This window comes from Octodon degus, unplaced genomic scaffold, assembly GCF_000260255.1.
Source record: "Octodon degus isolate 3935 unplaced genomic scaffold, OctDeg1.0 scaffold00001, whole genome shotgun sequence".
Lineage (NCBI taxonomy): Eukaryota > Metazoa > Chordata > Mammalia > Rodentia > Octodontidae > Octodon > Octodon degus.
Window position 1 is genome coordinate 4,013,324 of NW_004524577.1, and position 11,862 is coordinate 4,025,185.

An 11,862-nucleotide genomic window follows, 5' to 3' on the forward strand; every position below is an offset into this window, starting at 1 on the left:
AATCCACGCACATCACAATAGCATAAGAAAGAAGGACTCAGGAAGCAGTCTTACAAAAGAAGCAAAAGATTTCAGCACTGAAAACTGCAGTACTATGAGAAAGGAAATCAAAGAGGATATCAGAAAATGGAAAGATATCCCGTACTCATGGATAAGAAGAAGCAAGATACTAAAGGTGGCCATACTCACAAAATTGTTATACAGATTTAATGCAATCCTAATTAAAATGAATTCCTAAAATTCATCTGGAACCAGAAGAGACCTAGAATAGCAAAAGCTATTCTGTGCAACAAAGACAAGGCAGGAGGCATCGCAATTCCTGACTTGAAATTATACTACAAAGCTACTGTGATGAAAACAGCATGGTACTGGCAAAAACCCAGAAACAAACAAATGAACCAACAAACACCAACAGAGAACCAGAACTGAAGATGAACTAAACAGATTAGAAAATACAGAAACAACTTCCAACACAATCGACCATCCTATCTTTGACAAGAAACCAAACACATTTACTGGAAGGAAGAAAGCCTCACTAATAAACAGTGCTGGAAATATTGGCTTTTTTTCTACTTGCTGCAGATTAAAACTTGATTCATATCTTTCACCATGGGTTAAACTAAAATGAGAATGAATGAAAGATCTTAATATTAGGACAGAATCACTGAATCTGTTGCAAAATAGAACAGGTAGACTTACGTGTAGATAAAGACTTGATGAACAAAACCCCCAATTACATGGGTAGCAGCACATCAACAAATGAAAAAGTTTTATTCACAGCAAAAGAAACAACCAATAGAATGAGACAACCCACAAGTGAGAAAAAGTTTTGCCAGCTATTTCTATATAAAGAATATATAAAGAACTAACAACCTCCACATCCCCCAAATTTAAAGACCTGATCCAAAGATGAGCATCCAAACTGAACAGACTCTTCTCAGATGAAGTAGAAATGCTTCCAAGATTTAGTTATTACAAATGGTGCTGCTATAAACATGGGTGCACATCTACCACTATGGTATGATGCGCTTAATTCTCATTCTTAATCTGGAAAGATACTGAGACGGGGAATAGCTGGGCAAATGGGACCTCTAAGCATAGGTTTTTTTTTTTTTTTTTTTTTTTAAATTTCCTCACTGATTTCCACAGTGGTTGTACCAGTCTACACTCACACCAACAGTGGAGAAGGGCTCCCTTCCCCCCCCCCCATAACCCCTCCAGCATTTGTTATTGGTTGATTGCTTGATTATAGCCCTTCTTTCTGGGATGAGATGGAATCTCAGTGTCATTTTAATTTGCATATCTTGAATGACCAGTGGTATCGAACATTTTTTTCAGATAATTATTTGCTATTTGTATTTCTTTATGTGAGAAATATGTATTGACCTCAGATGGTCATTTTTGGATTAGGTCTTTGAATTTGGGGTCCCTGATTGTTAAAAATTCTTTATATGTTCTAGATAGTCCTTTTTTGTGGGATAGTTGGCTAAAATTTTTCTTTTCTGTGGGATTTCTTTCATTTTGCTGGTAGTTTCTTTTTGTTATATAAAAGCTTTTTAATTCAAAAGGGAAAAGGAGCTAGGATGGGTAAGAGGGGAAAGGACAGGAGGGAAGAGGAAAACATGTCAGTTATACTCTTAGCATCTGTTCATTGAAAAGGAAAGGAAAGCTGTGCTAATATCAGTTGGAGACATTTTCATGCCTGTACCTCTTACCCTAAGCAACTACTTTAATTATAACAATATGTGATGTATTAACTATTGCTATTCTATTATTTGGTTATGAAATTTTGTTTTACTTTTTTTCCATAAAATAAAAAAGGAAGAGATGGCAAATGAACGTATGAAAAATATTGAGCATCACCGGACGATGGAAAAATGCAACTTAAAATGGTGCGGAGATTCTGTCTCCTCTCCAGAAGAATGGCTGTTATCAAGAAATCAACCAAAAATAAATGCTGGAGAGGCTGTGGGGAAAAAGGAACCCTTCTCTAGTGTTGGTGGGAGTGTAGACTGGTGCAACCACTGTGGAAATCAGTGTGGAGAGTCTTCAAAAACCTAAAACTAGAGGTTTCATTTGACCTAACTATTCTCTTCTTCGTATGTTTCTTTCTTTTTTTTGTGGTACCAGGGATCAAACTCAGGACCTTGCAGTTGCCAGGCAGGCACTTATTCCACTGAGCTATTTCCCCAGCCCCTTCTTGGTATCTTTCTGAAGGAATTAAAAACATCATACTGCATTGATTTATGCACATACAGGCTTATAGCAGTAGAATTCGTAATAGCTAAATCTTTGAAAGAGCCCACTTGCCCCTCAGGTGGATGTAGACCAGGTGAGTTTTCAATACAATGGAATAGTGCTCTGCCATGAAGAAGGATAAGCTTGAGACATTTCTAGGTAAGTGGGTGCATCTTGTGATCATACTCTTAAGTGAAATAAATCAGACACGTATATTCAAATATTGACTGGTTTCTCTGGTGGGAGAAACTGAAAGTGTAAACAAAGACCAAACTGTATATTAGGTATTGTAAAAGAGGAAGAAAATATTCAAATGGGAAGGGGAACTGGAGAGGAGGGAGGAGGAAAGGAAGGGAAAAAAAATGAAGGAAAGGGAAAAAATGGAAGCAAAGCTTTTGTAAAAAAGGAGGGGATGAGAGGTTGAAGGGAGAGAAGGGTGATAGGCAAAAAGGAGAGCTAGGATATTTCATGTACAGATGCAAATTCCATATGAGGACTGTGGTCATTATGTATATGTAAATGGTGTCAGCAAAATTAATCTTAAAATACTTATTTATTTATTTGCTACAGGGTCTCACTACGCAGCTCAGACTTGTAGCGATCCTCCTGTCTCAGGCTCCCCAGCGCTGGGATTACAGGCACGCGCCTGGTCTCGGTGGCCAGCTCAGTGGGCCCGAGGGCAGGGGCGGCACAGCGTGCGGTACCAGGGGTTGAACCCAGGGCCTTGTGCTTGCCAGGCAGGCGCTTAGACCACCGAGCTATCTCCCCAACCCTAGTTTAAAAAATTATAACAGCTGCCTGTGCCTGGAATCTCAGCACTTTGGGAGGCTGATGCAAGAGGTTCCAGCCTGGCCTTAGCAATTGGGTGACTTAGTGAGACCCTGTCTCCTAGTACAACAGTGTAAGAAAGTGCTCATGCTGTGGCTCATTGCCGAGGCCCTAGGCTCAACCGTGAATGTAATCGTTACCTACTGCAAACATGTGATGAAAAAGTTTCTTAACTTGAAAATGAAAATAAAAAAGAAAAGTTAGAAAAATCAAAGAAGAAAAAAAAACCCATTAAAAAAGAAAAAAATCTTTTCAAGCAAACAAATAAAAAGAGAAACAAGTCCCCAAAATTCCTTTGCACATTGGGGTGGATGCTTTCTTTCAGAATCTGCAGTTCTGTTACAGGAATCCACCAAATATGGGGGTGGGGGATAGTGCATCATGTGGGGCCTATTTTGTCTCCACGTCTATTTGGTGTGTGTGTGTGTGTGTGTGTGTGTGTGTGTGTGCTGACTCCTGCCCCACAGTTTCCAGCGGGTGTAGCCAGTCAGCGGTGTTGCCTCTGTCTCTGGGCTGTATACACTCTGTCTCCTCCTCCCACGTTGAAGGATCTAGGTAGCTGCTGTTCCTGCCCGCTTAGGGCAGGCCTGGGGGCTTGTGCTGTGTTCCGCTGGCTGTGGAGGCCCTGCTGTCCGCAAACACATGGGTTTGGTCACCATCTGGGCAGCCACATATCCCTGATTATGATGGCTGATGAGGAAAACAAAGAGACCAAGTTCTCTGCAGGACCCGGGCAGGAGAGGGTCAAGCCCCCTGCTGGGCTTAATGCTGGCATACACAGGCACTGTACTTTGGAGAACCATGGGCCCTGGCCTGGCTTCTCACCGCAGGAAGCGGAACCAGGGCCCTTCCTGAGCTTGCGGCTGCACACACTGCTCATATGTAAATGCCTGTCGCTAGCCAGCTCCCTCTCTGTTTCTTGTGGCCGTCTCCCACCCAGCCACGGTGGTAGGGTGGCCCCAGGAACTGTGAAGAGCAGCTGTCCTGTGACTTCTGATTCCCAGTTACTCAGTCTTAAACTACTAACCCTTCTCAAAATGGCTCTGGTGAATCGCTCCCAAACAGAGTGGGCCCTGCGATGGATTTCTTCACCTCTAGCCTGAGTGGAAGGAGTCACCCTCAGAGTCAAGCCCTGCATCACATTTTGTTCTTTATTATGAACAGTGACACAAGCGGCCACACTGCAAACTCCCTGGCCCCCAAAGTGACGTGGCCAAGCAGTCCTGGGCTGGGACTTCCCGAATCACGAGCTGAACAAACCTTTTCTTTTTGTAAATTAGTTGCCTTGGATATTTTGTAATTGTAACGTAAAGCTAATACAGCCTTGAGTTCCATTTCCTTCCTTCTTCTCTTTGCTTCTTCTCTTTCTTTCTTTCTTTCTTTCTTTCTTTCTTTCTTTCTTTCTTTCTTTCTTTCTTTCTTTCTTTCTTTCTTTTTTTCTTCTTTTCTTTTTCTTTCTTTCCTCTCTGTCTCTGTCTCTGTCTCTCTCTGTCTCTCTGTCTCTCTCTGTCTCTGCCTCTCTCTCTCCTATCTGAAATCGATCTCAGGACCTTGGAGCACGGCAGCCATCCATTAATTTCCTGGGGGTTGCTGACCCTCTCTGGGTTTGCCCTGTGTGTGTGGAGACAGGTGCCCTGCCCCAGGAGCCCGGGGGCAGCCTGCTGGACGGCTTTGTTCTTTCCTTGGAGTGGTCTTCAGCTTCTGCATGATTTCTAGCTTTCTTGTCAGCTGCCCCTTAACCCCCAGAGTCCTTCTCTTCCAATTGCCACGTCGTTGTTTCCCAGGCATCCGGATTCCAGACCCTAAGCAGGCCGTGCTGTGCTGCCGGCTTTCACTCTACCATTTTTGATTTTTTCTTTTTAAATTTCTGACTGTCTGCTCTATTGTCAGTTTTGATTTATTGATATCCTGCTTATTTCCTCCGCTATCTGGGAAAAGAAAAATCTAAGCATCATATGACTCCACTGATACTCCTTCAGTTATACAGATAAGAAAAACGAATCTTGGAGAATTTAAATGACTTATCCAAGGTCACACAGGTAGTAAGTGGTGGGACTGGGACCAAACATGATCTGTTTTATTGTAAAGCCCACACTTTTCATCAGAATATAGAAATTAGGGCGAGGTTCCAAGAGCCCCAAATACGGTAGGAAAGAGGCACAGAAAGCGTCGCAGGAGACTTACAAAAGAAATGGCATTTCAGGGCCTGGGGGTGCAGCTCAGCAGCACAGTGCTTGGCACATGCAAGGTCCTGAGTTCAATTTCAGACGCTAGGGGGAAAAAAAAGAAAGAAAGAGAGAGGGAAAAAGGCGGCCAGGGACAGGGCTCAGTAAAATAAGCACTTGCCTGGCAAGTGCAAGGGCCTGAATTCAAACCCTAGTTCCACAAAGAAAAGAAAAGAAATGGAATTTAAGGCTGTATTAGCTTTACCTTATCTGAGGCAATTAATTTACAAAAAGAAAAGGTCGTGATTCGGGAAGTCCCAGTCCAGGGCTGGTTGGCCACGTCGCTTTGGGCCTCTGGCGCAGGCCTGGGGCCGGGGAGTTTGCAGTGTGGCCACTTGCATCCTGAGACAGGAAGCAAAACGATGAAGCTTCGTCATTCCCCAATGACCTGAGGACACCCCACGCAGCTCCTCTCCTAAAAGCCCTACCACCTCCCGGGCCTCATCTTGGGACCCTTTGGGGACATTTAACATCCGAAGAAGCGCAGAATGGGCTATTGAAATGGAGATGGAGAATTTTAAGAGCAGAAAAGCTTGCCCTGAGGCCCAGAGAGACAGAACGGTAGGGCGGTGGGCCTGGAGAATATTACTTAGAGGTGGCAGGGGCTTCACTCGATCGGAGTTGTCCGGGAGGGCTTGTGTACAGCGCTGAGAGCTGGAGCCCCTCCAGACCTCCGGCCTCTGACTTCCTGGGGTTGGGGCCTCCAGATCTATTTTTCCCGAACTCCCCTCCACGCTCTGATTGTATTATCCTGTAGAGTGGGAGCACTAACTGACCCCATTAGCGGGAGCCAGCCGGCCTGTAAGGCTAATCATTCAGCAATTTTATTTTTCTTTCCCACTGTGTGTTCAAACCTGCAGCCGGGAGAGCAGTCCCTGGGAAGTCTCAACGCTTCCCTGGTCATTCTTAGTCACTCGGATCTCCAATCACCTCAAGCTGCAGCAAAGTCTCATTTTAGCAAATACATGTAATACTTCAAATTCCATTTAAAGATCTTTCAAAGGGCGGCAAAAGCCTCGCTCTTCCTGTGCTTTGGCTGGGAGCTCACTGCGGGAGAGTATAGCTTGGGGGTCTGTTTCTCCCTTTTTTGGTTTGGACTTGCCCTCCTCCTGCCCTGCTCATCAAGCTGCTTTCAAACTTTCCAAAGCGGCATTAGAAAGAGGGCGAGAATAATAAAGGGCAGGAGAATTTCTCCCTTTTACTGCAGCACTTCCAGTCTGGAGAACGAATTATTTTCACTTGCCACCTCCCTAAATTGGTCTTCATAGGTGTTTGTCCTGCTGTTCAATTTTCGTTGTTGTTGGTTCTTTAATTTGGGCAACCATTTCTTTAAATTAAAGAAGAATCTAGTTCCTTGGTATTGTTGGAAGCCTCGTTTTGAATTAGAGTGTGGATCTATTTAAATATCTCTTAATATATTAACCATACTGATTTTATAGTTCTCTTTCGAGTGTTGTGTTGATTCTGCTTCATTTGGTGATGGTTCTTTATTTTTAGTTTTAGTTTTTTGTAGACAGGGTCTACAGGGTCTCACTACTAGATCGGACTGGTAGTGGATCCGACTGTTTACAGCCTCGCAAATGTTGGGATTACAGGTGGTCACCACCACGCCCAATCTCAATTGCAGTCTCAGCATGGGGGGGGGGGGGGGGGGCGGGGCCGGCACGGCAGGCCCAGGGATCAAACCTCAGCCCCTGCGCCTGCTTGCAGGCACTTTAATCTGCTGAGCTATTTGGCTGGCTTTGGTGATAGTTCTTTGCTATTGAGCCATCTGCTTTTCTTTCATGCTTTTTGCCTCAATGATTTGGTTGTCTCCACAGATTCGTGTGGCTCTTTTAGCACAACTGAAAATCACTGTGGTCAGGTACTATCTTAATTACTTTTCTTGTCGCTGAGACAAAACACGCAACACCCAAAGCTAAAGGAGGAGAGGTGTATTGGGCTCACAGTCTGCAGAAGTTCCCAGCACAGCTACCTGGCTCCAAGGCAGGGTGCCCTGTCAGCGGGCCGTCGCCGAGAAGTAGCAGTTCATGGCAGGCTGACGGCGGAAGTCAGCATGGTAGAGAGCGACAAGCAACCATCAGCGACCCTCTTTGTGTGGCTTACATCTTACCCAGGCTACTTACCTCTAGGGCAGAGATCATTCGTCCTGAATCCTACCCAGAGCTATGCCAAACGAATCAGTGGACTAACATAGCAGTCATGCACCTTTGATGCCAGCATCCCACACCCCAATACCATGCACCTCTGAAACCCCCACCTATGAATGATGAGGTTTGGGGGGGACATCTAGATGCAAACCGTAACAGGTAGTGAATGTGGATTTTGATTAGAGGCCACTTGCTGTGGGGCTTATGCTTGTCAATCAGGTTTTCCTTTAAGGAAAAGACAAAGTACTTAGCTTCTAGGGATGGGGTCTCATGTGGCGTGGGGACACTGACCTGACTCTCTCAAGCTCCTGTGATTCATCATGAAATTCTCGTACAGTAGGTCCTCTACTGTATTAAGGAAGGGATTATCCTTTCATCCAGAGCAACAGCAATGCCAAGATGATTTAGTATTAGGTAATATTTGTATTGCAATAGTCTCCATGTTGGTGTCACTCTAAAATTCATATGTTGGACGTTAATATGCGGCGTGATGATGGTAAGCAGTCGCCAAGGGATGAAGGCTCTGCCCTTGGTGCCCTCATCAGGGAGGCTTGGGGAAGCTGCTTGGCCCCTTCCACAGTGGAAGGATGTAGCCACAAGACTCCAGGCGTGGAGCAGAGTGTTTTTACCAGACGCTGAATCTGTTGGCTCCCTGATTTTATTCCCAGACTCCAGAACTGTGAGCAAATATTTGGTTACACAATGATAAGTGGAAATGTACTTAGCATGACAAAATATATATAATTTGTAACCCTCCCTCCCCCCAAAAAAGAAAGCCAATTGGTTAATGGAGAAATGTTAAAACGTCCCTCTCTAAAGGGAGGAATAACATGAGGCCTACAGTCACTACTATTTATATCTTTTTATGTTACACAAGTAATGCATTTTAAAGTATAACATTACTGAAGAACACACTGAGAGTGAAAGCCTTCCCTCTAATTCCATGCTTTTAAAATAAACAACATCAATTGAGTTGTTTGAGATTTCCCTTCAGTTTTATTTTTCTAAGCCAATATTGAGACTCAGTATATATTTTAGATGGGTCACCAAATAAGGTCAAAGAACTAGCCAACATTTTATGTAGTAAAAGTATGAAGTAGCATAACAAATGTGATTTGGGACATAAAATTGTTATTTTCAAATATTTCAATGATGTATTGGTGTGTAGTTAAGCCAGCCCAAAACTCGGTGCTTAAAGTAACAGCCGCTGTTTGTTTGTGATTCTGTCAGTTGGGTAGGCTTTTCACTTTCTACCTTTCCTTTTGGTTTCTCCTGCAGGGGAACCAGATGCCTTCCAAAGTAGACGTGGGCTCCCAACTGCGCAAAAGCAGGAGCTTCTCAGGCTCCTGAAGCTTAGGCACAGAGCCACATCTGTTATATCCTATTGATTAAAAGTAAATCACAGACCAGCCTGGCTTCAAGGGCAAAGGCATGAATGCCAGGAACTATGGGTTACTGAGGCCACAACTTGACAGGCATCACCACGGATGATGCCTTTTAGTTTTAGATGATTCAAGAGAGTCAACTGGGAACTGCTTAGAATAGTAGGAGACTTCAGTCAAATGATGGATCTCGGAACAGGCTGTAGTTATGCACCCACGGCAATGTTATCAAGTTGAATAAAATCAAAGATCCTATTTACAAAATCGGTAAGAATTTGTTTTATGAATATTTACTTAGCTACTACCACATAATAAGCTACTATGATTTAGATCTAAAATGTTCTCCCAAATTCTCATGTATGTGGAAGGTGATCAGATCACAGAGGTGCTAGCATGAACCTGTCACGTGGTGGGTCTCTGGGCGCATGATCTGGACGGGAATAATCTCGTGCCCTGCCGCTTCCCTGCCTCTGCTTCCTGGATGCCGCCTTGCTTCTGCGCTGGAGCCAGCTGCCCAGGGATGGATGTGATCGGTTTACCTGTTTTTGAGAAGGTATTGCTCAAAGAATGGATTGGAAAAAGAAAAGAGAAGACACAACTCTGAAAGCTGCTGCAGTGTCATGATGGTAGTTTGGCTTGGACAGAAGAAGGGCAGCAGCATGGAAAGACATTGAGTTGGAAGAGTGTTTTAGAAATGCTTTGACTTGGTTGTGGTTGGCTATGAAGTTGAGGCTATGAAGTTGAGGAACGGCACTTAGGAACGACTCAGATTTTTAAGAATGACATCAGAGTGAATATAGGTACTTTAATTTCAATGGGAAGGATCTGGCACGAGAATAGATTTTTTTTTTTTTTTTTTGTATTTAGTGCAGAGTCTACAGGGCCTACAGAGTCTCACTGCACAGATTGGATTCATAGTCATCCTTCTGTTTTCAGCCTCCTAAGTGCTGGACTTCATAGGCATGCGTGACCATGCCCAGTCTCAATCCCATCTCAGTGTGCCCGGGGGCGGGACTGGCATGGCACGCTGGGGATTGAACCCTGGTCCCCGCATCTGCCTAAGCAAGCACTTTAGTCTGCTAAGCTATCTAGTCGGCCCAAGAGAACAGATTTAAGGAGATAGATTATAAATTCAGTTTTGGACACACACTGTATTCCATATGCTTGGGAGACAATACTCATAAAATACCAGGACATAAACTTACCAGGAAATGTGCAGAATCTATATGAATAAAACTATAAACCTCTATTGAGGCCCATAAAAAAAGATTTGAATCAATGGAGTGTCAAACTTTGCACTTGGATTAGAAGATTCAGAATTGTAAAGATGTCAATTCTCACTAAATAAATCTATAAATTTAGGGGAATTTCAATCAAATTTCAATAGTATTTTTTCTTGAAACTTGTGGAAATCACAGGGAACATTCTTGAAAATAAGAATAATGAGAACTAACTTGTTCCACTCTATATTACAATGCATTCTAAAACAATGAAATTTATGGCAGTGGAAGACAGAAGTAAGAACAGAGTGATAGATCAATGACATGGAATAAAGTGTAAAAATAGATCCAGAAATAGATGAAGATTTAGTTTATTACTAAGAGAGTATATCCAACTTGGAGAGGAGAGATTATTCAATAAGTAGCTTAAGGACAAGTGGATAACTATATGAAGAAAATGAAAATGATGGGAACTTATGGTCAGTTTTGAAGGTTTCTCTTTGCATTTGATATGTACACTTCCATAGTTTCACTGTAGCATAGCTCAGTAAGTTATACTCATATTGTAGTGCTTTTAAAATTTTTCCCTCTTTGTTATAAGCAATAACTTTAAAAGAAAATGTTTATATTGCATCCTTTGATAAATGTATGGATTTCTCTCCAAGATGGATTTTGAGATGTGGATTTGCTGGGTCGGAAAGTATGTCTTGCCAAAAAAGTTCTGCTAAATTTCCTTTGGAAGCCCCAAACGATGTTCCACCAGCAATGGAGAAGAAAAGAAGAAAATAAACTTAAATACACCAGCCTTGACCCTGGGCAACTTAGCCAGCCACCAGACATGGTGACGTGTGCCTGTAATCCCAGCACTGGGGAGGCTGCAAACAGGAGGATTGCTACAAGTCTGAGATACGTAGTGAGACCCTGTACCAAATACGTAAAAAAGTAAAACAAATATAAATAAGACACATAGGTCAAATTAACAAAAGCAAAAGCAGAAATAAATGAGATAGAAAAAACAATAGTAGAGATGATCAATAAACCCAAAGTCAGAATTCTTTTGAAAGATTGGCAATGCATAAAAACTTTCTGTGAATTGATCACAGCAAAGAAAGAGGACACACAGGTAGTAATGGAATGAGGTAGAAGATACTACTGTATGCCTACAGAAAGAGGGTTTTTAAAAAAATTTGGAGACCAGTTAGTACAGAGATCACTTAGCTACTAAAGTTGTAAGTGGAGGCAAAAACCTGAGAGTGGTGAAAAGTATCATTGAAATTCCTTTGTAAGGCATCTTTTAAAGTTTTTGAAAATTTTGGTACAGGGTCTCGCTACCCAGCTCAGATTGTAGTGATCCTCCTGTCTCAGCCATTCCCAGGACTGGGGTCACAGGTGTGCACCACCATGCTCCATTTTGGGGTCAGCTTGGTGGGCCCAGGGTGTGAGGCCAACGTGGCATGTGGTACCAGGGATTGAACCCTGGTCCTTGTGCTTGCCATGCAGGTGCTTAAACCCCAGAGCTATCTCCCTAGCCCTACAAAGCATCTTACAATATTACAAAATATAATTTTGCAAAAAGTAATTTTTTTGGGGGGGCTGGGGAGATGACTCAGTGGAATAAGCACTTCCCTGGCAAGCACAATGACCTGAGTTCAATCCCCTGTTCCAAAAAAAAAAAAAAAAAAAGTGATGTTTTTTAAATTCTACTTCTAATCTCATTTTTTTTCAAAGTTTTATTGATAAATAGATAGCAATGAGACAGTTTCATATCAAATCGGAAGTACAGTTTCAACAAATAATACACTGCATATATTCTTTTTAG